Below are 26,365 nucleotides of genomic sequence, written 5' to 3'. Positions count from 1 at the left end.
ATATGACTAGAATGCATGGTTAGCATAAACACACCTTTTAATTCAGTGCAGGATCAGGGTTGTTTGCTTCTGGCTTTCTCAAATTTGAATAGTAATTCAGTCTCCAGAGTCCTTCCGCAAAAGGATCATCTTTGCTTGCAGTGAATTTTGTGTTCTAAGCTAAAAAGAAAACAAAGGTTTGTCTCTTGACTACTAGAAAGATGCAATGCCTTTCTCGCTATGGCCTGTGTCCCAGCATTCCCATCTTGCAGAACTGGAATTCTTGAGGGATTTTCTTTCTTAATATCATTATTCAACCTTCTGCAAGTGCATTGCTACTTGATCTACCTTGCGATGGCTTAAGAAGAGAGATGGTGTAGGCTGTGCATTTGCTGTGCATTAATTTATTGATAAAATCATATCTTCTATATTAGATGAGCATAATGCACTTACAGCTGGGAGGAACGGTGGTATTTGGTAATGGAACTAGGCATGAAGGGCAGGAAAACAGGATTTTTTTTTTTCTTATTTATAATGTACATAACTTCAATGCTTCACTTTTTATTCTGGTTTATCAAACTGCTTTTTTATTTCCTTGTGGGTTTTTTGGCCCTGGAAAATCATGAGGGTGTTTTGAGTAAATACAGCCAAGTCATCTTATGAAGCTGTTACGCCCAGTCTGTGAATGCCACTGAAACATTTGCATGCAAGAATGCTTTGTGAAATGTAGGAGGAGTGCAAACAAAAATTGCAAGGCATAGATGGGTTAGACTTGTGCTGGCATTGGCTTTGAAGAAGGGAATTGTTCTGATCTCCTACTTCCTCCTTGCACTGAGATTCTGAAGCGCTTGTTTCTCTGTGTCTGAGTCACAGAACTCTGGGGACTGTAGCTGCCTTTGGAAAGGCAAGAGCTGCAAAATATTGTCATCAAATCAAGGAGAAAATATGCATAACTTTCATTGTTAGAATTGATGTAGTTGAAGCTACCTATGTCTGGTAGTCTAAACATAGATTCTTAAAAAGTATCGTTTCCTTGATCTGCCACTTAAAAAATGTTCCTTAAAAAAACCCACAGAAAAACACTAAAACTTTGCACAGAAGAAATACATGTGAGTAAAGCTGAAGTAATTTCTTTTTATTAATGGAAACCTAAGAGTATTAAGGCAAGGTCAGTTTGCAGCCCAGATTAAATCAGCGATAATAACATTGGCAAGTGGTATATAAGGACTTCCTCGCTGAAGGTGGCTGTGCTGACACATAACACGACTGGAAGAGAGTTCCTGGATTCTCATGTTCAGTATTGTTTCAGTCAATGCATTTGTTTGTTCTCTTTTGTAAACTTACCAAGAATCATCTTAAAATAGTCAAAGCTTGTCTCATTAACAAATTATTCCAAAGCTTACGTGTTTGGACTAAAACATCATTTCAGAATTCTGGAAAATGTACCCACAACTGGTTTCTATGAATAAAATTGGTATTTTCTCTCAGTATTTATAAGAGGATTTGGACCCTCTGTAAAGTGATTTTCTCTCTGTTCATATAGGGGAGACTCCTTCCCCCAATCAGTTTAGGAGACTTGCATTTAGACTTGAAGAGATGCAGGGAATCTTGTGATGACTGATTAAGTATGCTCATGGTATTCATTTCAGGACAATATTCTGTTGTCAATCTTCCTTGCATAAATTTACATTTATCTCACGTGTGTCTTAGGTGCTATTTTTTTATTTCCTGACCAGATTAGATACTGGCAGTGCCTTTTTCTGATGCTTCCCTATATGGCACTGTAGGAAATGCCTTTATTTGTGTCATGGGTAGCTTTTTTTCTCCTTTCATACCTTCTTCAATTTGCTGATGAGTTGATCAGACATGTATCCCATGTACCTTCCTCTCCTTGGTCACTTCCCATTGTCATAGCAGAACTTCTGCAGGTTACCCCTTGGATCCTGCCCTTGCCTCCAGGGCTGATGAGCTGCATTCCCTGTCACTGCTTCTGTTCATGTGGCTCCTCTGCCCTCGTGTCCTGGTTGTTCAGTGCATCAGAGGTGCCTCAATACTTTTTGTCAGCAGCAACTTCTAGGAGACACCTCAATTCTCTTGCTAGTCATAGGACTGTTAAATAAAAATAGCCCCAAGATAATTATTGGTAACTTCTTCTGGTGATCCGTGTCCAGCCTGATAATTTTTTATGGTCTGTGACTAGTCACTTAGTCACTTTGCAATTCTTCTGCCAAATAAGATCATTACCAACTCTTTTTAATGCAGCTGTTGTCAGATCCAGCTGAGAGCTAAGATTTCTCCTGTCTGTTTTTAATTTGTTGTAAAAAGTTACTCTGTTACTATTGGCTACATGGTACTGATTGTAGTAGGGCTGATTTCTTGTTGATTTTCTCCCCTCAGCACTAAAGACAGGTATCCTGTTTGCTCTCCTGCCATCATAGAGTATCCCCAACTGGGGTTTTTTGTCTGCTTTAGAAATATATATTATAGGTTTTAAATGCTTTTACTGACTAGAGGTAAAGTAGACAAAATAGTTTGAGAATACATGAAAGTTTTATTTACAACTCTATGTACAATTTAAACTGCCTCTTTTTTTTTCTTTTTTTTTTTTTTTTTTTTTCCGGAAATCTGTAGTGATTTCATCTGTTTTTCTTCACACATGCTCAGGAAGATACTACTTTTAATTCCATACTGGTTTTGGTAGTTTCCAGGTCTGTTTGATAGTAGACACTTTATCTTTGTTTCTTTACTAAGAAATTTTCACTTCCAGGTTACTACTTCGCATAGTTCTGTGAAGAACTTTGGTTTTAATATCTTTTAAATCAAACTTTAAAGCTATAACTTTATTACTGTACTTTAACATCTGAGGTGCAACTTCTTTAATGAACTTCTCTGCCTTTTGGGAGGTGTGATGAAGCACTTATCTAGCTGGGCCTATTTTATCTTTCAAGTTATCTCCAGCATGCTGCATCCCATGAGGTGTTTCTAGATTTGTTTATGCACATTTAATGAAGCAGCAATGCAGCATTTTCAATTTAGAGAGTTTGAACTCCTCAGTCTACCTGACTATTTAAACCTCACATGAGTCAGAAGTTAATCTTCTGTAATGCCTAATTCACTGTGATATTTTTCATTCTAGTAAAATAAAGTCTGTACCAAGGCTGCTTTCTTTGAAACTGCTGCAGACTCTGAGCAAGGCTGTCCTTTCTAAGTGTGGTTGTTTTTGGTTTGGTGTTTTTTCTTTAATTTTTTTTACTCAATCAGGTTCTATTTGTTCTTTTGCAGTGGTGTGTTTGGGGTGGTTTTTTTTAATCTATCACAATTTTAAGTGGTGTGTATTTGAACCATCACTACCTCTATGGGCTTTTTTTGAATAGCATGTGCATTTCGTTATGTGTTTTTGCCACTAAGATACTGTTGTCCCCGTGATATTTAATCTTGTATTTAATTCAAGTTCATTAGTTTTATAGTAGAGGCCTCTTTTTTGTAAGCATACAAATACTTTAAAATATTTTATCTCGTCATGCCTGTTTACCCGGGCAGACTGCTTGTCTGCCTGAACCCTGTTCTAATCTGTGTTAGGACTTTCAGCCCTTTATCAAACAATCAGAGATAAGAGTCCTTCTTGGTCACATTCTCATTTTCCTTTACTTGTGCATCAGGGTTAGATGTGGAGGTTGTGTGGGTGCCCAACAACTCTCACTTCTCACTTTCATCTGTAAACCCCTCCCTGGGTGTGTCACTTTGTCCTTCATGGTCACTGTCCTTGTCTCATAATTGAGAGTCCTTGAGCAGGAGAGTCCTGCTGAGTGACGCTGAAATAATCTAATGTTTCACCCATCTTTCTCTCTCCTCATTATTTTAATGCCTCTTTATCAAGTCATGTGAGATATAGCTGGATCAATTGTTTGAAGTCCTGCCATATAAATAATCTCTGGAGTCTGTCCCCCCTCCTTAAGTAACCTTGAACACCCAGATAGAATATAACTTGAAATCAGCAGGGAAATACATAAAGTGCAAGGGAGAAGGGGAAAGCCAATATGTAAACATGAAAAAACTCTCAAGTTGCATTTAAGTGGATATGCAGAATTAACTGAAAATATTTATATGTAATTTTCTTTCAGTGATAAATACAGTAGTAGCTGTTGCCAAGGTTTATCATCAGCTATTGCTACAGCTGAGGCAAATTTACAGGTCATCAGATGCAGAGAAAAACAATAAATAGATTTTGGAATTTGTAGACATCTTTACGTCATGTCTATTTGGTTCTTCTTTTTTTTCAAGAAAATGTCTCTAAATAAACTTACTGTGATTAGGTTGCAGCTTCTGCAGGATGGCATTTATTTATTCTGGTGGATGTTATATATTTACTCTGATGGATCTTGTTGTTTTAACATAATTGCTTTTAAATTAATGCTTCCATGACAGTTTGTTGAATATTTAGGCCACAGTTGTCCTGACCTGAGGCTGATAATGCTTCTTTTTTTTTTTTTTGTGGGTTTCTTTGTAGACATGTGACTCTTAGGAGGGGAAGGAGTTACACTGTAGATGTTCTAATTTTGGAGAGGAGAGCAAAATCTCTCCAGCATTACGGATGACAAGAGAACAAATTACCTTTTTCTGGTATCTTTTCTCTCCTACTAATCCCCAGATCCAGATTTAGTAGCATTATGTGACTGTCCACCGTAGCTGTGTGCTTTCTTTCCGGTCTGATGCTGCAGTTGCGTTGGCTGATCTCCACTTTTCTCCCATCCTTTCGCTTGTGTGGGTTTTCCTGCTGATTTCTCAAAAGGCAGCATGTGGTTTGTCTGTACTCACTGCACCTTACATGGTGATCTCAGATGTGGGGAGAGGATGACAGGCTGTTTGGTGCCTGTGACTTGTGCAGCCCAGGCTGACAGGCTGCCTGCCCTGCCTCTGTCTGGTTGCTGCTGCCCGAGAGCAAAACATCTCAACTCGGGACAGCCCTGTGGAGTTCTGGGGCATTGAGCTCTGATTCATGACAGCTAACACATAGCTGTAAGATTATATTTGTGCATAGTACATGTATGATGTTTGGTACATTTTGCAGATTTTTTTTATAACCGTCATTTGTTCTAAATAATCTGTTGTGATTGGCAGAGTTTAAAAAAAAACACACCAGTGCCTCCAGTACTCATCCCTATTTTTGATGCTATTTATCCACACTTGGATTTGTTACTTCAGAAAGAAAAATCTTAATGGGAGTGAGTGTCATGACCTTGTGCTGTATCAGAATTTGGTAAATGAAGTCTCCACCTGCACTGACAGTAGGGAGCCTTTCTGTTCTGGGGCAGCTCAGCTAGCAGTAGAGCACAGATGTCCCAATGCAAAACAGTGTGTGTCAAGAGGCTTGCTTTAGAATCTTAAGCAGCAAATAGACATAGTTCCTTTAACCTGTCTAATTCAGCCTGGTCTGCACCTCAGGAATGGTAGGTCAGAGGGCAGAAAATCTGTGGCATACTACCTTTGGTCTTGTTCAGTGTAGTAGGTACTTCTTGGCAGCCCTCCAGGCAGTGTTCCTATAGTGCTTGCACAGCTCTAACACAGGCAATCCTGGAATTTTACAGCTGAAGTGAAGGGCCAGGTAGTGTGACGTTGGGTGATTCATATGGTGTGGTGAATATTTTATTCTCCATAAGTAGCATTATTCTTCTTTTCCCCACTTAGTAAAGGAGAAGAGGATGGATGAAACCAGGGTGAAAATAGATGGCCAGATGATGGTTTGGAGGAGAGAGAACAAAGTTTGGAGTTATGGCCTGAGGGACAGTGGAAAGACTTGTCATTGCAGCAGTGGTTACTTTTAATTTAACTCCAAGGATTTTAGAAAAACTGTGAGTGTTTTAATTACATAATGACCTCTAAAATGAAGGTGAACAGAAATGCTGAATTTGTAGAACACATTTCTAGCTGTCAGCCAAATTTTCTGCGTGAAACCCCTTATCAGCTCAGAGAGAGGAAAATGAAGCTTTCTATATGGAACTTGTCGTTACATTTTTTGAAATCTTTATTGGGTATTAGAAAGCAGAAGAGAGAATTTGTTTCATGCCTTTATCAGGGTGCTGCAGTCTCAGCTGCCGTAGCAGATTTTGGACCCCCTTGTGTAAGCTGTGCCCATACGGTGGCTGCAGGCAGGGGGAAGGCTGTAGAGGAGTGTTCATCCTTGCTCCTCTTGCTGCCCTGTGGTGCCCAGCAAGGTGGCACAGGAAGGAGTGTGTGGGCACCACAGCAGCTTGCTGGTACATCATGCCTGGAAGCACAGGGCAAGCAAGATTTACAGTCTGCTAATAAAGTAGCAAAATGGCTTAGTTTGAAAAGGTAGGCATGCTTCCATCACCTGCTCTAGCTGGAACCAGAGTGGTGGAATGGGGGAACATTTGCTGTCTTGAAAAACAGGAGTTCTGAATGAGTGTTGGAGACTAATGTAATCATCTTAATGGTTTGCTTCCTGCTTTGCTGTGGTAATATGCCACTGTGTATGCCTGTGTGCTTTTTCTAACGAGAAGATTTTTCCCTCCTTGAAAGACAGAAAAGCTGAGGGGGAGCTATTAAATTCTGAAAGCTATTTTTAGCTGGGAGCAATTAAAGCTAGCACTGTATAATGACACTTGAGACTAGCTTATCCATCAGGCAAACTGTAAGATTTTAATGTTTGGTTTCAGTGAGACTTGGCATTACTGTTAACTTTTGGTTACATTCATTAAACTCTGCATTTTAGAAGGTGTGTCTGGTGCAGGTTGTTTTGGAGAAATCATTTGCTTTCTTACTGTTCCCACTTTGTTCCTACTTCCATTTTCAGTGTACACTGCCATAGTCTCATGTTGCTTTTGAAAGGGGTAGTTCCGCTCCACCCTCCAGTCAGCAGCTGCCCCGTTTGCTCTTTTCATCATCTTTATGCTTGCAGCATGTTGGTGCAGTGAAATGACTCTGCAAACATTATGGCTAGAGATTTGGCTTTTTTCCTGTAGTTATTAATTGGATTCATTTTCCACTCTAATTTCACTCTGTAGTCATGTTGCTACTGGCTTTAGTAGAACTTGCTGTGGGAATAAATGGCTAACTTTGAGAAAGGAGAGAACTGTCTGGTTCCTCCCCAAGGGCCCTGTTTTGCTTGATGCAGAGCTACACCAAATTGCACTCTATTCCCAGATTAAGTCTTTGTTACACTCCTGATAGGCTCTTCTGGAAATACTTAGAAAAGTGTAGCTTCCTTAGGACTAATACAGTACAAACCAACTTAATTGCTGTAGAGTTGTTAAAAGGTCAAATATTGCATGTTCATTCTTATTTTCCTTGGTACCAAATAATTACTTTTCTCAGTACTGCATTAAATCAATATCCCTCTATGATGCTCAGATGAGCTATGGTCATCCACTGCGAGATACATTTATTGCTCAGTTTATCCTTCTATTCCAGTGCATCAGGCTCTTAAATTTTTCTGATGTCTAATGTTTGTGAGTGAGTCTGTACAACTGTTGTTTACTGTTTTATTACACAGACACAAAAAAATTATAACTCAATCAGCAGTGCTGTTAAGCTGGTCTGGATTTCCCAGATGATTTTAGAAATTGTGTACCTGTATTGTGAAATATTCAGAAACAAAATCATGAGTGCCTCTTTACGCTCACTGATCACAATAGATCCCTTGAGTGTGGTGGTTTGGGGATCAGGGGGGAGCATTGAGCCTTTTTTGAACCAGCAAATTGTGGGGGAAATTGCATTTTGGAAGGATGAAAACTTGATGTCTGTGCAAAAATGTGGAAAGAATGTGGAACAAGAAAGGCATCAGTTGGCTTTATGGGGTGACTAAGTGGGTGATACAAACCTCAGCTTCCTGAGCTGCTGATGGCCTAAGGTGCCCAGTGAAGGATGCTTAGGTTGTGTCTCCTTATATCTGTCACATCCATTTAAGGTCCTTCTAGATTCCCTGTTACTTCAATATGGTATGTAATATACTCTTAGTAACTAACATAATTATTTGCAACCTGTATCAGATAATTTTTCCCCTGTTTTTCTTATGTTGTTCATGCAAATAGCACAGAGAATTAAAGGCATGAATTTTTCAGATCTAGCTTGTTGGGTTTTTTTCAAAGGCTTTTTATAAGGTTATTTTGTTGCCTTAACTGTGAGAAGTTTTTAATATATGATTAGTTGGAAGTTTCAAATGTAGAACTGCTTAATTTTTGAGTTACTGGGAAAAATGCCAGCCATAGATTTGGGAAAGTCTGAGTAATAAAATCATAAAGCTGGTTCATCGCTCAAATATGTTGTTATTTCAGCTGCCTCTGCCCACTGCATGTTCCTACAGGCTAAAAATGTCAATAGGCTCTTATATTAATAGCTATTTTAGGACTCTAATCTTAAAAGGCAGTACAATGAAAGAACCTTAGATTAATCAAAAATATCTAAGTTACCATATCAAGTGTTCTTTCTTACTCTAGTTTAAAAAACTCCCACCCTTAATCCTTAGATGATTAAAAATGCACAAGTTCATGTGTTGAATTATCCTAAAATTAAATCACAGATGTTTAAACTAAAAACCCCCAACTAAACTGTTGGGGACAGTGGCATTTTTAGGAATCAATATAGAGGGAGCAAGAAATTGAGTGTAAATGTGAAATTAGGAGATATTAAGTGTAGACAGCTGATAGAAGAAGGCAAAAGTATAGCTTAAAACTCAGTGAGTTAAAAACAGGGAAAAGAATTTCCTTTTTCCTTGGAAAATATGCTAACACTTTATTTAATAATATTAAATAAGGGCAGTAACATGAATTCAAGAAATGCAGAAGACTTTAACTTCATTACTGAAATAAAGCTGTACTCTATGACAGCGTGTAGAAATAATAGCTAAGAAAAAAGTTAAATTATAACACTAATCTAGATTCAAAACTGTTACCACAAGTAATTTGAAGAGTTCTTTGCTTCTCATATTGATTTTGAAGAAAGATCAGGAAAGCCTCGGAGCATTGGAAAAAGCTTAACAATGTGCTAGTTTTTATAATTAGTATTTTGTACTGAGACACTGGTTTGTCTGGGGCTGATTGATTGCAGACTTTTTGAAAATTTATCATCAAGCTCATATGGGGACTGACTCTGTCCAGTAGGAATTCAAATCCAGTAAGAGTAATTCAAATCTAATGATTGGAATGAAGGACCATGCAGTCCATGCATATAAAGGCAGACCAAACCATTGTTCCTTTTCAGCTGAAATGGAGCACGTTAAACTTTGTCATAAGCAATTTCTGTTTGGTAGTGTTCACATTGTACAGAGAAGTCCTGCAGGCTGCTAAAACTGTAAAACTGGATTGTCTTCAGAAAAAGTACATTTGACTAAATATCAAAACCCTGTGTTAGTTGCTTCAAAGCAATGGCTGAATAATGGTACAAGTTTGTCAAAAAGTAGTACCCCAGCATCTATTTCTGTGCAGGATTCTTCTTTATTGTGTTGTGCTGACAAGATGTTTGGGTTCCCCACAACCTCAGCAGAGTTACACACTTGTGCAGAATTCTGGATCTTTGGAGCAAGAAAGGTTTCTGTTGCCAAATACATTTCTTTCTTAGTGCATTAGTAGACTAAAACTCAAGTTGCTTGGTTGTATGGGAGAATGTGGCCAACCTGAATTTCTAATGCATATCTTTCAGAAAAAAAATGTCAGCTGTAGATGCTGTATTTTGGGGAGATATTTTGGGAGGGGAGAATGCAAAAAAAGAAGGTAGAAAAAAAATTCAGATACTCATTTATTGTACTTCTTACCTCCCTAATGCTTCCCAGGTATGAAAGGACAATGCAGCAAGAAGTTTTATTTCTCATCTGATTTTTTGGATTGTTTTTCAGATCCGACACAAGACTCATGTGAGCTTGCCACATCTTGCCTAATGGAATTGCTCATACTTTCACTTCTGTAAAAGAAGAGATTTGGATTCTTCCTAGTGGCAGTGATCCTACTCGCTCACTGTAAGTCAGTCTTCCTTCTATCATGGCTGTGTTGCCCTCCCTCTAGGAAAGCAGAGGTTAAATTGGTGTGGAGCCTGTTTTAGCCAAGAGAGAGCATGAGCAAAGAATCTGTGTAAGAAGCTTCTTGGTGTAAAGAATCACTCAGTCAATGGAGAGTGGGAGAGAACTGTAGTATAGCTGCAGAGGCATCAGTTCAGTGCCCTTTTGGGATAAGACATTGTGCTTAATTATATGCCTAAAAGAATTGAAGGAAGTAGCAAGGAAATAAAATAAGTAAACCTGAAGTTGTGGTAAGGTAACCTTTTATTCTGCTGGAATAAGGGTAAATGTTCAAAAATACCTCAAAGTTGTGTTACTTTTGAGGGAACTGGGGAAAAAGTACCTTTTGTTGGGTTGTACTGTGTTTGGGTTCCCTTCAGTTTTAGGCTTTAGGGTTTCCACTGATCACCCATTGAGTCAGGAAGGAGGCCTCTCACCCACTGCACCACTGGACTCTGGTTTGTGTCTCATTCTGAAATGCTCTCTCTAGGCTGCAGCCAAAGATAGGACTTTGGCAAGGTTGAGATTGTTACCTGTGACACTGAAAAACTTCTTGTCCTGCTGGTGGCTTTTTTTGCCTGAGTGTTCACTAATTGTGAGATTTAGCATTAGGAGAAAATTCTGTCCTGAATCAGATTTCTAGTCATGGCACTTGTGGCATTTTATCTTCTCTAATAGTATGTAAATGTAGTCACAGTGCTTTCTGAATACTTAACAATTTCCTTTTTGGTGTAGGGACATTGATAATGTATTTGAACTTCCTGGCTAGCTGCTCATGCTGCATTTCAACTTTTTAATGTTTGTAGATGTATGTGTGTGTATAAATATATATATTCTTGTCCCTTTAAGCCTGTAGGGACCAGATTAGTATTTTAGAGCAAATAGGACAGTTAGGATGTTTTAGGCCTTACATGCATGTAATTTACATATTTGATTGCAGTTTTGGAAGGCTGGATGTTCTAAATTGTGCAGTTTTTAGTCCTATATATAAACTGATGTTTTTAAAATGTCTTGATATACTTACATGGATCTTATACTTGTAAACCAGAATATAGCCCTGCACTAATTTCTAATTGTACTTGCATCTGTGGTTTTGTGGGCTTAATCACTGCTTTAAGCTTGATGAATTTGTAGGCTGAATCTCTGTTCCTCTTGTGAACATGTAAAAGGTATGACTAGCTCTATGTTGCCCAGTAGGAATTTTCTTTCCTCTGGAAAGCTGGAGATGAGTCATGAAAACTGAAGTATGTAGCAGGCACAAGGATTGAATCTTTGCTAGATGTGGCTGCTGTAAAATACAATAAAAGCCATGTGTGCTTTCAGCTTCTGTGAATTAGAAGCTGAAAAGGTGTCAGACAAGGAGAGCAAGGAGTGGAAAATGCTTTCACTTGGTTATTTGTGTTGTAGGTAGAACCATGCTGCTCCAATGGGAGGTGCCCAGTTGCTACAAGATCCTTTTACCTATGAAGATAGCCGAGTTTATCAACACTGTTACAAAACAGTTCGCTGATAAAGTTGGGAGGTTTTATGTTTAAGTAGCAAACCAAAGTTTTGTGATTGCCTAATGACTTTCAAAAAATTTCTGTACGTGGCAGAAATTAACATGCAGCTGCCCCACCCCAGTGTGCAACACGTGGCAATTTTATTTAAAGGGGGGATTTCTGTGGAACAGATACCTCTGTGACTTCACATGGAGTCATGCAGGAAACCTGTGAAAAACTCTGGGCAAGACTTTATCTGCTTATCCTAATCTTTCTAGTGTTCCCCATTGAAAGGCAGCTTTGATAGGTGCTGAAATGAAGGGTGGTAGATTTACAGGGATACAAAACTGGCAGAATTTGAACAGCTACAAAAAGGAAATTTTTTGTTGCTCCTCTAATAGCAGTAGTAGAAGACTGAAATGAGAATTATTATTTATCCTAACAATATTTCCATTTTCATACTGACGTAGTACAGTCCTGTTGGTATATTTTGTGGGAATGCATTAATACTTTCTAACACCCTCTTTTTTGAGATACATGAAACCTCACATTAACACATGGTATAATTTCACTGAATAGCTCTATATCTTTTGAAAAAGGAAACAAACAGTGCCTGGTGCTCAAAGTGAATTCACCTTTAAATGACTATCTTAAATTCATTTTTACAAGCTTGAAAATGGAATCTATGTCTGTTACAGAAGCAACTTCAATATGTTACTGACTCTTTAGAAGAATTCTTTAGTGCTCTCCTGAGTGTCGGAAAATACAGTGAAAGAAGTGCTCCTCATTCCTCAGTCTGCATAATTTTTTTTTAAAGAAACTCCATGGATCCCCTGTGTATTTTGGTCTTTGTTGGTATTTTCTCTTAGTATTGCCAACCTAAAATTCCAGGCTGAGTTCTTTGGTAGAAATATTATGTACATTGACTATTGGTTTTATCTCACTTGTGAAAGGCATTTAATTTTACTTTTTAAGCTGAATATTCGCAGCTCAATTTTGTCTGCTGGTTCCTTATTAGTAGTCTTATAGGAAAAACTCTTCACATAAAACAAAATTCTGTGTTAAAATATGTCATTTAGTACTTCCTCTTAAGGAAAAAGAGGCCAAATCTTAGCATGCATATGCTTGTGAATGCAAAAATAACCAATGTACACAACCCTAGCTTTTCTTTGCGTACAAGCTCATGACTATGAATTAAGCCCCTTTTCTCAGATGTGTTTCTTTTGAAATTAGCTATGAATATTTGTGCTTACTTGTTCAGTGAATAGTAGCGTAGGTACATCTGGAAAAAAAAACAAAAGTGGGAAAGGGAAGAAAAAGGCTGTTTAACTTAGTGTCTTGCTAGTTGCTATTGAAACAAATTTGTTTTGATATTAAGACCTAAACAAACTCTTACATCTGAGTATCATGGATGGCATCTGTGGATGGGATGGTGAATAAGCAGGTTACCTACCTCATGGAAGCATAATTTGTATTTTTTAATTTTAGTCATAGATACTTTGATCTAACACAGAAAACACCTGCTTAGAGGAGCTGTTTGAAACAAGTGGACTGCTGGTTTAGTATGACTCCAGAATAATGTTTTTAGGATTTGTTTCAGTAGAAAATGAATGTGAAATTATGAAAGATGGATCAAATGTACAGGCACAATTTTATTATTACAGCATTATAAAGCATTTATAATTTAAATGCATCTTTTAGGGTAAGTTATTGCTTGTAAATGCCAAACGTGTCAGGCTGATGTTTGGCTTGATGTGGCATGACAAGGTTGTGAACTCCTTGGTCCTGTGGTGCCAAGGTGACAGACCATTCTCCCTGGATTAGGGACAGACTATGTCACACACATGAAAATTCAGGTCTTTTTAATAGTTACTGCTTCCTACTTTGGCAGAGGCTATGAACTTTTAAGTGCTTGAAATGGCTAATTAACATTGCCAAAAGTAACTGGAAGATCATGAGTCTTGTCTCCTGCTAGGGAAACTTTATATTCCTTATGCTTAAATGCATAGAAAAGGAGCAACTGCTGTGTGTTTGGTTGTTCCAGAGACAATCAGCTGGGTCACCCTTCCCATTTTAGCAACGGGAACAAGTTGCTTTCTTACTGACATTACAGTGAGAATTTTACAAAGTGAGATTCTGCATTTTCTTACAGAAAGTGATACAGAGAGTCCATATTCTTACCAGTGAAAATGTTTTCATCACACCCTCACTGAGCAGAAGCATACACTTTTCATGAACTCAGTCAGTCCTTTGATGCACTTTTTTTTTTTTTTTTTTTTTTTGCTTGGAGGAGCCAAAAGAACTTGCCTCTTCTTTTAAGAGGAGCTCTAAGAAACTATCTCTGTATGTTTGAACATGTGCTTCTGCCAGCTTTATCTTAAAAAAAAAAAAAAAAAGAAAAAAGAAGGGATAAATTTTTCCTGTCTTTGCTTATGTAAACTCTAGTACTTTATTTGTCCACCAGCTGAAGAATAAAATAAAGCTTCAGATAAATCAGAAAACAGAAGATTGGTCATGTTTCAAAGGTGGCCTTGGAAATGAATTAATGAAGGCCAACAGCTGTATAGTTGTGTAGTTTTATAGCTTCAGGGCCCCTCTTTCCAATTGTGCAACAGCAGAGGTTTTGTGTGCAAGTGAACTGCAGGAGAGTGGAAGAGAGGGTTGCAGTTGCTGTTGGGCTCCTCTAGTGTGGTACTGAGGATGTGAGTGTGAATTCCCAATCCTGCCATGTAATAGGGAAGGAGGTATGGCTTTGGCCTCTAGTGACTGTTGCATATTCACTGATTTATATGCTTTATACTCACATTTGCTTCAGAGAAAAGGTCATATTCTTGTTTTTATTCATAAAGTGGGTTCTTGTAGCACCAGTTATTTGAAGAAAAAATCAAAATGACATTGTTCCTTTAGGTTGGAAGAGGCTTCCTACTAAGCAGAAAAATATGATTATTGAAGTAGTTACTTCTCAAGGAGAAATAAAGATTACTTTAAAGACTGAGTAAAATGTTGACAGTATAATTTTTTTGAGCTACCTGTGTAAAGTTCAGTGGCTTCCTCAGTTTCAATCCATGGGCTTCTGTTACATTAATGTGTTTTGCTCTTGTTTTATCCTTGTGGGTTTGCTCAAGAATGTAATCTGTCATAGATATTTTTGTTGCTCTTCTTATCAAAGCATACATGAGGGATGAAAAATGGTCAAATCTGATGAAGCATGATTATCAAGAGTGATGAATAAATGGATGTATTTATGAAAATGTAACATTTGCGATATTTGTTTAATGAGGTTTTTTAAACCTACCAAACTTTGAGTCACACATACAAAATGTCTGTTGTAGATACACATGCTCTTTAATTGCCAAACCATAGCAAGAACTTTTCAGAATAGAAGTACATTCTTGTCTATGAAGTTTGAAGAACATTAACATTCTGAGAGAAAACCAGGAAAGGTGTTACCTGACAGGGAGTAAAACACTCTGTCTGGGAACTTGCAGACACAATAGTGAGCATCAGAGTAATGATGAGGATAAATTCATGATAAAAGACAATGATCAAATAAAATGATGACAAAACTTCAAGAAGCCTTTAATGCAGCAGCATGTTTTACTCTTTCACTGCTCTTCCCTTCTGTTCAGGTGACTTCTGTGCCTACAGATCTCCTGGAGGAGACCAGGGCTCTGCTGATGTAGTTTTGGGGGATGGCAAGTATTAAAGAAAAGGAAAGGTTTTTGACCTAAGACCAGATTTCATATGATTATGCCTTACCTTGGAAAGTAGCAAAAATTATCATTTTTTCCCCCTTTAAGTTTTGCCCACTTATGTTTGTCCTCTGGAGCTTTTTACTTCCAGTTCTTAAATATCTGAGCAATTTGACAACCGTCCACAGGAGTATTTGAATGTACTTCAAGCAGTACTTTATTTTAAACAGCAGGAATTATGCTTTCAGAAAAATCAAAGAAACTCAAGTTATTATTCTACTTTAGAAGTCTAATAATAAAGGATTAATCAAAATGTTGACACTAGAAAATTGTCTTTCTGTAGCACAGCATTTGTTTGGAACTTCTAGCAAGCTGTCAAATGCTACAAAAAGGAATAATTTTAATTCTTGGCTCTTACATTAGCTAAAAGGTAGAAACTCTCAGCTACATCAATGGTGCAGAGGCAGCAGTACACACTATGGTGATAGTGAAAAAACTGAGTGTGTTTCTGGTTGAGAGACACCAGTAGAATTTGGTCTTGGTGATGAGAAGGACAAGGAGGACTGGAGAATGGCCCTGTCCCTTTGTGTGTGATTTTTTTAATACCAGCTTTTATTGGGCAACAACTCTTTGCTTCTAAAGGTTTAAACAGTTAATGTAACTTTTAACACACTGTGATGAGTCATGTGCCACTCCCTGCCTGCTTTAATTTTTGTCACCACTGGACAAAATGATAGTAACAAGTGCTAGCAAAGTGAAATGTACCTGAAGAAAAGCTGGTTTATAGTTTTACCCTTAATACCATTCAGCATCTGGCCAGCAGCTTTTGATGGAAAACTTTTGCTTCAAGAGAAATGGAAAAAGCATTCATTGTTTAGCTCAAGCTTTGGGACTCCAAAGGAAATTGGATTTTCCACTGTATGGAGTGAGACAGGCTGCAAAATTAAGAACTTAAAGGTTCAGTGGATCTTGATTTGTCATGAGGGTAGTATAAAATAAAAATTTTCTATGCCTGTAGTTGGCTGGTTTTTCTATCTGGTCCTATTATAGTTTGTACTTCACCTTTAACATTTTTACACATGGTTTATGTTTTGAGCTTGAATTGTCTGGGGATTTTTGTTTGCTGGGTTGGCTTTTTTCCGCCTTCGGTTTTTGTTTTGGTTTTTTTTTTTAATGTCATATAGTTATTGAGGAAATCTAAATGAAACCACTAGTTAAGAGGTGGTGATAGCTAAGTAACAGCTGTTAAGGGCATGATTCTGCATCTGCATTAAGCTTCCCCTGCAAGTCTGAAATTTCAATCTACCCTGTATTTGCAAAGTCCTTGGTGAAGAAATGCAGGTAAGCGGGTGCAGGGACTGTCACAATGGATGTTGTGGTGAGTTGACCCTGGTTGGACACCAGGAGCCCACCTGAGCCACTCTGTCACTCCTCTCAGCTGGATGGGGCAGAGAAAATACAATGAAAAGCTCATGGCTCAAGATAAGGACACAGAGATCACTCAGCAATTACTGTCATGGGCAAAACAGACTTGACTGGGGGAAAATAATTTACTACCAGTCAAATGTAGAGTAATGAGAAATAAACCCAAATCTTGAAACAGCTTCCCTCCACCCCTCCCTACTTCCTGGGCTCAACCTCCTTCCTTGCTTCCTTCCTTTGGAACAGAGGTTGGGGAATGAGGCCTGCAGTCACATCATCACACATTCTCTGCTGCTCTTTCCTCCTCAGGGGAAGGACTCCTCACTCTTGCCCTGCTCCAGTGTGGGGTCCCTTCCATGGGAGACACTTCATCAATTCCTCCAACATGAGTCCTTTGCATGGGCTGTAGTTTTTCATGGACTGTTCCAGTGTGTATCCCCTGTGGGGTCACAAAATTTGAGAAATACTTCTGAATTGGGATTTTGGCTTTTAGCTGGAGGCCCTTTTAATAGTATCTTGTAAGAAATAAGGAATCACTAATGCCATTTTTTGCCTGGATGTCTGGCTCTGTGTGGGAAGCTCCAGCTGTGCTGTATAGGCTATTCACTGAAGAGTTGGACTCAATGATCCTTGTGGGTCCCTTCCAACTCAGAATATTCTGTGATTCAGTTGTCACCTGTGGGAAGATAAATTCATGTTTTTTCAGTTACATAACGATGCATCACATTTCATTAAAGTTGTAGCCCAGAAATGCAACTATAATGCACTCGATAAGATGTGCGCATTTAAAACACAAAGGCATTGTCATGGAAAAAATAAATGTGCATATTAACACTTGATTAAAAAGGATCAGTAACACTTGAACAAGGTGCTAGTACCACTGCAGAGGCATGTATGGAAAACATCTATATCAAATGCCTATACTTTGCATAGATATTGGAAATGAAACAGTTTTATGACCGGCAAGAATTATGGAGTTTGCCATGGAAAATGCAGCAGAAGGTCTTAGCCTGATGAACGGAATAAAGCTGCTGAAGGTGTATTTGGTAGAGAGGAAAGCTGCAGTCCCCAGGTGTCCACCTGAGGCAGGTGGCAGACTGATTGATCTGAGTACAGGGCCAGCTGTGCAGGTGCTGAACGAAATGTCCAGATCTCTGAGTCTCTGCAGTGAGTCAGGGCTCAGGGGCTCCTGCCTTGGCTTCCAAATGTGCTTCCATGAGCCTGGTGTAATCTAATAGGCAGTGACCTTTAATTGCCTTTTGGCCTTGTGGCATCAAGCTTCTACTGCCACAAATGACAATTAGTAAAATTCCTCTCTTTAGACTGCAGTGAACAAAGGGTAACATGACAGAAAGTGCAGGGTAAAGAAGATGTATTTTCCTTTATAAAGAATATTTTATTCCTATCACAAAAGTATTCATATGACTGCATGTGTTTGTATTTCAGAGTACTCTGAAATAATTGTGAAAACGAGCATTGCTGCTACTTAAATAAGTTAGCAGTAGCAAAGAAGTTCTGGTTCAGTATGTTACAAGGAAGATCAAATGGATAACTGTTCAATGATTTTGGATAAATTGTGGCAACTCAGTTTGGACTGTTTGCTTTCACCTGATTTATTTAATTTGCCACCTGTGAAATACCCTGTTTCTGTCCATGGGGACATGAAGGCTCATTAAGTGGATGTTGTTGAAATAATGTCTCTCTGCTTGCTCAGCTGAAGTCAGGCCTACAGCATCCCTGAAAGTGGTTCTGAATCTAAAAAAACCAGTGGTTGTTTATGTACAAAATGTTAATTGTCACTCTGCTCTGTTCAGACATAACTAATATGTGACTTAATTTAGATACATTGGCTGCGAATCATGTTCACATGGGAAGTAATGTATTTGTCACATGTATTTACTTTCTCATGCTCAATGCTTAACATCCAACTTGACAATTTCTGCCCTTGTTGGTGAGTTTAAGCCTCTTAGATTTACTCGGTAAGGTGGTTAAGCTGCTGGTTTTAACTCCCAAATGCCTCATGCTTTTTCCATGTCCTCGTCTAGCTCTAGAAGAGTATCCCAGACCTGGGGAATGGGGCAGGGAGGGAGACAGGGAGAAATGGAACTGTTCAGACTGGGAAAAGGAGCTATGAACTCTGAGCAATTTGTGAAGTCCCCAGGCAAAATTAATACAAAGTCAGGCACAAGGCAGCAGCAGCATGTGTTGGAAGCTTTGATTATTTTAAAGCACTGCATGCTGGATTTGTATGGACAACCTGCAAGAAAAAATGACAGACATTTTAAACTAGTTGCTGAATACCATAGGTAGTAGAAGCAAATTTGCGTTCAAATTTTAGGATTAATATTGAGATTCTGAATAGATTGGCAATTGGTAATAGGTCAAAATTTGTATTTCTGGGAATGCTGTCATTTATATGCAAGCAAAATGTGAGGTGTGAAAACTTTTTCTTCAGTTTTGGGTCTAAATGAACTTCTCTTTAGGATTGCTGTTTTGGGAAGCATTAAGATGCAGTCAGCTTTCACTGGATGCTGTTCAAAGCATGGCATGTGACTACCATTTGTCCCATTTTCAAAATCCTTGTTCAAAAACCTAATGTGCTAAAACAAGAAAAACATAAGGAGAGAAATCAGGCTTTTTTTCTGCAAGTAATTCAAGAACTTTTTTGTACTTGACACCAATATAAATTACTTGCATTTTTATGTGTGCACTTCATTTATGAGCTGGCATGGGGCTCTAGTAGCATCTTAATTCAACTGGCCAAAATGACCAGGTGGAGTACAGCACCAGGTCCTCAAGAAATGTTTTGTGCCGTACTGTATTTTCTTTCACCTTTTAAAAGTGTGATACCCATTCAGCATGACAAGCAATCTACTCCCAAAATCATTTCTCTTGTGATGCAAATGATACTGGAGTGTGGCAGAAGATCCTGCTGGTTTTGTCACTGTGTTTTATAGCTTGGTACTGACATGAAGCAATGATCCATCCTCACTGTTATGTGCCTAACTGGTATTGTAAAATCACTCCAGAGAACAATTTTTTGACGTCTCACTCTGGGAACCATATGGGAATAGTTTCAACAGCACCTGTTTTATTAATCTCACTGTTAGAGTGAGTGTCCTACTCGGGAAGATGATTAAATGAGGGATATCATGGGGCTGGTGAGCAGTCAGCTGAGTCAGCATGTTTGAGAAGGGTCTGGAACAGGAGCTGGGGCACTGCCAGCTCCCACTGCCACCTTGCTTGCTTGCTGCTAGAACAGACACTGGACTGATTTTCTTGGTTTTTGAGTGCAGAAGAGAAGACTGTAAAACTGCAAATACTGATTATGGAACTTCTCCAAATGTCATCCTTCCAGCTGCCATTGGTCATTCCAGGATTTATTTTTAATGTGATGTTCCATGTAAATGCTTGTTATTTTAGTGTAGCAACACTAAAGATTTCTGGGGTTTTTGACATATTTTGTGATGTGATCTCAAAAACAGTCTTACATAATGCTAATAATAACATATTTGGGTGCATTTTTATATGGAAATCTTAAATCTTTTTTTTACTTAAATTATCATTCACAGTAAATTTTTTCACATTTCTCCTCCAGCTCCTCATTTTCTACCTGCATTTAATTTTTCCTTCCTTTTCACAATCAAATGCATAGAACAAAACAATGAAATTCAGTTCAAAGGTTCTAACTGCCCGTATTGCACAGGTGTATGTTTTTCTAGAAGACAGTGTGAGTTATGATGATGCTTTAATGTCTGCAAATGCCATGTTTTCCAGTCAAGACTGTATGAAATCTTTGTGCATAGTGTTCCAATACTGAACAGCCTTTGAAAAGACAATTTTATGTCAAAAGTGCAATTTTATGTTCTGAGCTTTGTAAACGTGTTTTCCTCCTTTATGCATTCCATATTTTATAATGTTAAAAATATGGTCTTGAATAAGTTTCTCAAACCTATTATGCTAAAAGTGTCACTTGGTGGAAAAATTGTAAAAACCACATTCACTGAAAGATTAATATTAGTAAAAGTTAGGGAAAAAATATGTAGGTCAGCATGGGTGTAGTAGGCGTGAGTGCCATCTGTTAAGAAAGTAGCTTTCAGTATTATGTTTCCTGCAGCTTCATATGTTGTTATTTTAGTCATTCTAGACACTTTTATTAAAAAAACCCAAACCTTTTAGTCTCTTCCTCTGAGAAATTGCTTTTTTCTACTTTCTTTTTCAGAAATTCATCAAGACAAATATATGAAATAAAACCTGTCAAGTATGTCAGAATTCACTTTATGCACTACCTATGATTAACCACAGGTTGTTTTATTTTTGTGTTGTAAGTCCTGATGGTCTAGCAAAGCCAGGGCCTTATGCCAGCAGTTTAGAAACAAACACAAAACTGATGAGGGATTGACAGGGGAGTAGAGAGATAGAAGGCAAAGACTGAGAATGGTGAAACTCTTGTAATATTAAGCCGTTTAAGGGGAATCTGCATTGCTTGTAAACACTTCTGTTTATTGTTAGTTTTATAGCCTATAATTAAAATCCAGCTTGTTAGTTGCTGTTCAAGTATAACCAACCTCAAAAATGCTCTGAAGCAACCAAGACATTGGGCTGTACACAATATAAAACTCTTCACATTGTTGTCTGCCATCTCTGTGGCCTGCTTGCAGGGACTGGAGCTGAATTAAAAAATTATATACTCAATTAAAATTAAAAAATATAGCTAGTTTAGTTGTACCACCCTTTCACTGAGCTCAAATCAAGTTCTTGGTAAATTATTCATTCTCTCATATTGCTGAGGCATCCTAATTAAAAGCTTCCATCTTTAAACCTCTAAAAATACTTGAAAATGAGAGCGTAGCTAAAGCTTTTTTTTAATCATGGAGCATTTCATTTGTTTTTAATTAAATTCAAATAGCTGCTAGCTTGCACTAACCCGAATCTAAATGTAAAATTAGGGAGAGGGTATCTTGTTCACAACTGTGTGGATCAATTGAAAATAACACTGCTTCCACTTTCTTGACCACAAGTAAGTTTTTGGGTTTTTTTTTCAAGTGTTTTTTCATGTTGGTGTTCTTTACAAGTTGGTGATGACCACCCCTGCATTTTAGCCAAAGCAAAATATGTGAACTACTCCCTGTGACTGGTGGAACTCCACTGAAGTGGATCAGGGAGGGCTCCTGTGATTTTTTTTATTTTTTTAAAAATTTATTTATTTATTGGCAAGGAACTTACTGATCTCCAGGAAAGGACAGTAACAAATTGCTTGGGAGCAATAATTTCTTTAGTTACTTCAGCAGTTTTGAATGAAAATTTGAGCTCTGACCTGTCAGTGGAGGCACTGAGCTGCTACTGACACCCATGAAAGTTCTCAGCAGCTTTGTATTAGCTATGAGCTCTATTGCTGGAGGCAGGCCTTATTTTTACATTGGGATGTCACATGGTAGTAGACTTGTATAAACAAACTTTACTGCATTAAAACTCCTTAGGTCTTCCTTGTTCTGGGCTGTCTGTACTAGGGTTACATTATTCACAGCTTTCTTTTTTTGGCCAATCTCTGAACTTGCCCTTAGATTTTGTACCCTTGTAGCTAGGCAGAGGCAGAGCAAGGTCTGACATGAAATCACTCATTCTGAGATGGACCTTCTGTTCTTCCCAAACATACCTGGTACTTCTGCAGCTCTGTTTCTTCCCTTTTCAAGTGCAAAAGTTCCCTTACCAGCTCTGTCCAAGTTAAGCCTCTGTGGTAACCCTAGCTGGATTTGCCTTCCACTCCAGCATTTCAGACCTTGAGGACGTGATGGTGGGATTGTGTCATTTGAGATGGGGAGGGGATCCCTTTCATGGTTCTTTCCTGTTCAAGAGCTGCCCTGTTAACCAGTCAGAGGCCCTCATTTCTAGCCTACATCTTTTTTTGTCTGACCCAGCTATTGAGATTGATACTGTCCCATTTCATATGAATTAGCAAAACATTGCATGTTGTCATTCAGATTTATAATCTGAATTCCCACATCTTGGATCTCTCTGCTTCTAGGTCTCTTTCAGTTCATCTTTATCCTGTGCCATGAGGATAATGTTGCAGAAAACTCGATCTGTGGAACCGCTTTCCTGGTTCCCATTGTTAAGGTGTTCATTACAATCATAAATATGAATGGATTTAAGACCAGCTGTGATGCAGAATCTTCCAAAAGTGTGGTTCATGGCATGTGTGACTCATGGTTCCTGTCACCTGCATACATGTATGTGAGTGATATGTGTTTCCAAGCAAAAGGATAGCTGCTGGCATCATCCTGTTTGTCCTGGAGGAGCTGCTGCTAAAGCCTTAGCATTTTTTATTTGTATTTAAAAGGAACACATTTCTGTGAGTGATTAAGACTAGATATTAGGAAGAAATTCTTTACTGTGAGAGTGGTGAGGCATTGGCACAGGTTGCCCAGAGAAACTGTGTGTTCCAACCCTAGAAGTGTTCAAGGTCAGTTTGGATGAAGCTCTGAGAAACCTAATTTAGTTGAAGATGTCCCTGCCCATGGCATATGGGTTGGAATCAGGTGATCTCTAAGGTCCCTTCCACCCTAAACCCTTCAATGATTCTGCAGTTCTGTGTATACTTTTTTTCCTTCATGTTGGCTTTTGGTTTTGTTTTTTTTTTTTTTAATTGAAAACTTGGAATTAGCAAACTCCTACCTTTTGGCATTAATAATAAGAATCCTTAGCACTTGTAGTACTAATTCCTCTCAGCATACTTTATTTGTAATTATTTCCTACAATGGATTTCTAAGGCATAGATGTTCATTTGCACATTGCGTGTTCAGAAACACAGTGTTAAGAAATTAATGGCCCCTCACCTGAGGTGGTGTTAGAAAGGGTTAACACTGATTTGCTAACAACTACCTGCCCTTGTTCAGAACACTGCACACCTCTTTTGTTGTTTCAAGCTCTCTTAATATGAAAGACCTTCTGTGAAGAAGTAATCTGCATAATATTTAAAAGAAGGCTGCAGTGCTACATTTATAAATACTAATATTGTAAAGCACACTGAAAAAGGTGTCCTGGAGTGGACTTAAAGACAGAAGCCTCTAAGATACATTAAGCTGATCAACAAGAAAAATGACATTTTTATAACTCGTGGTCATTACACTTTATAAAATGTGTAAATGAATTTCTGTGCATCCTGGGAAGAACTGAGTCATGTTACCACGGTTATTAAAGATAATGAGATTTAAATTTTAAGGTAATAGGCCTGCTTACAAAGGAAAAATACTAAACATTCAAAGGGAAGTGCTGTTTCCTTTGTACCTTTTTTCTTTTAGAAATTAGCGATATACACAAGATAAATGACAATTCCAGTGTATCATGGAAAAACAGATATCTGGGAGAGGGATCAAAATTTTTGGTTGGTTGGTTTGGTGGCTTTTTTGTTTGTTGTTTTTTTAGAAAGTAGATGATGCCAAAGTGTAAAAGGTAAAACAGCTCTTCAAAGAGGACAAAGCAGGTTTGTTAGATCGTTCTGCTCTTTAATGAACATGTCTAGCTTTCCTGCATGAAATAATGAATCTGTGTTGTGTTTGCTGTTCATACTACCCTCGTGATACTTTTCTTCAGACTTTGGTGAGGATCATTCCTGGACCACCAAAACTCTTCCAATATTTCTATTCACTGTTTCACCTGAAACCAGAGGTGACTGGGTCTGGGTTTCTTTCTCCATAGTTTAAACAATTATGTCAGTTGGTTTAATAAAATATATTGTTTTATGCTGGCCTTGATAGATGTATGCATCTCACAGCATTATGCAGTTCATCAGGTCACAAGGAGCCTGTCTGGTTCAAAGTTACACCGATGCCTTCAATGATTTGATAGAAAAGAGATGTCTTTTTCTTGATGTGCAGGCAGTTCTGTCTTAAGATCTTGAATTACTACATGCTGGCAAACTGACAGATATTTCCAGAACTAACATTGTGCCTATCAAAACTGAATCCAGGAAAACAAACAGTGTGTATTTCAGTAACACTTTAGCAATAATGACTGCAGTTTTGAAAAGGAGTAAGCCTAGGGGCACAGGGAAGTGTCCTTAGTTTAGTGAACAAAGCAAAACTTTAAGTAGTAAGAGCAGAAAAATGAAAGACAACCAAGCTACTGCCAAATGTTTCCCACTCAGGGATGTTATCACTAAGAGATGGGACTTTCCAAGGTTTTTAGTACAGACTGTAAAATGATACCATGTGCCTGTTATTTTCCTTACTGAAAATAATAAGCTTGTCTCTCTCTCCGCTGTTGCTTGATCGTCTTGTCTAAGGTTTTCTTTAGCTGAACATCACTTCAGTGCAAGCAGACCTGCTGCTGCTTTGTTATTTGAGCAGAGGGAGCACTGTCTACCTCGTTAGCACTGCTGCATGCATCTCCCAGCCTAGGATTTGATCCCAGCTCAGGAGCTGCTGTTTTCTGCTCCAGCCTGTTGGCAGGGAGACTGTGGACCCCTCTGTTACTGAGTCACAAACTGTTTCTTGTGTCCCCCAGGTTTTGGCTCATCAGTCAAGTGTTCAGTCATGCTAAGAGCAGGAAGGGACATGTGGGGCTCCCTCTCAGTCGTGCTAGTGAGCCCTGAGCTGCCAGGCAAGCCCTAGGCAAGAAAAGGGCCTTGTCTTTTTGAAAAGAGGCAGTGAGAGAGGAAGAATGCTAATTCTTTATGGCCTGACTGTGAGCTTGGTTAGTCCTGTTAGTCGTGATTCTCAGCAGTAGTTGAAAGTTGGGTGGAAAGAGTAGTATAACGGCTGACTAAATACTGTAAAAATACTGCCATTATTTCATGTATTTTCTGTATCACCAGTCACCAAGGCTTGTAACATATCTGCTGATACCTTATATACTCAGTAAGTTGGGTTTTTTTATACAAGTGCAATCTATCACAGATCTCCTGGGGGGATGGAAACAGTGTCAAGAGTATGCATTTAAAATGAATCATGTCGTGTGCAGTATTATAGTCAGTTTCTGTGGCGGATGTGAGGCAAAGGTAGTATTTTTATATGTACTCAAATTTCAGGATGCTGAATGACCTATTTCTATATTTGTATAAGATTTTTCTAATGTAAGGATTGAATTATCTGCCTCAAGGGTTAGTGAAACAGCAAATATTTGCTTTGCTTCAGGAGAGTCTAACTAGACTTGACATCAAAGCATGTTCTTTGATGTCTTTCTTGGGGTGTGTTCTACTGGATTGTTTCTGGGGTTTTGTTTTGTGGTTTGTCTTCTGCTTTTGTTTCTTGGCTTTCTATGCACTGGCACATACAGGATTTTCTTTCATCAAGTGATGAACGTTATACATGATAAGCAATCTGTTGTTAAATGCAGTATGTTCGATTTTTGTCTAGCTTTTCCCCTTTCCCTCTCCATCTGTGTCTCTCTTGATGAGAAATCTAGGAGAGTTTTCTTTGAACTAAATTTTTCTCTATTGGGTCACTGCCACAGCATGATTTAATTGCTACAATAGCCTCCTTAGGGAGGCAGGCTAGATGGAATTGTTTCTTTGCATCACAGACTACTTCAGAGTAGTATTTGTTCATGGCTGATGAAAACATCTGCTCAAGAGAGGTTGTGATTTGAGTGAGCACCTCTCTGATGGAAGGCAGTTCTGTAGTGCCTCCTCTTATTGTTAGTCTCCCTAAGCTCTTTGAACTTTGGCTTTCAAAGATAGGTGTAATAACTTGTCAGTAAGAGTTGTTTTAAACTGCTTTATGGTTGTTTCTGCAAGTTTTGTTTAGTAAAGAGAATAGCTAGGAACAGAACAAGATTTATGT

General features: G+C 38.4%; 1 protein-coding gene across 7 annotated transcripts in view; it reads left to right on the top strand.

The window, feature by feature from the left end:
* OSBPL3 (oxysterol binding protein like 3) overlaps positions 1 to 26,365 on the top strand; it is an 85,895-nt gene that overhangs the window by 9,037 nt on the left and 50,493 nt on the right. For 6 of the 7 annotated variants that reach the window (XM_085050937.1, XM_085050931.1, XM_085050935.1 and 3 more), the window contains exon 2: positions 9,830 to 9,949. The gene's annotated coding sequence lies outside the window, so the exon portion shown is untranslated. Of the gene's footprint in view, positions 1 to 9,829; positions 9,950 to 20,870; positions 20,889 to 26,365 lie in introns of those variants that run through there. The other variant, XM_085050932.1, reaches the window with a different exon arrangement.

This window comes from Lichenostomus cassidix, chromosome 2 (assembly GCF_008360975.1).
Source record: "Lichenostomus cassidix isolate B80296 chromosome 2, HeHo_3.0, whole genome shotgun sequence".
Lineage (NCBI taxonomy): Eukaryota > Metazoa > Chordata > Aves > Passeriformes > Meliphagidae > Lichenostomus > Lichenostomus cassidix.
Note: the sequence above shows the minus strand (reverse complement) of the source record. Positions and strands in the feature narration are given on the sequence as shown.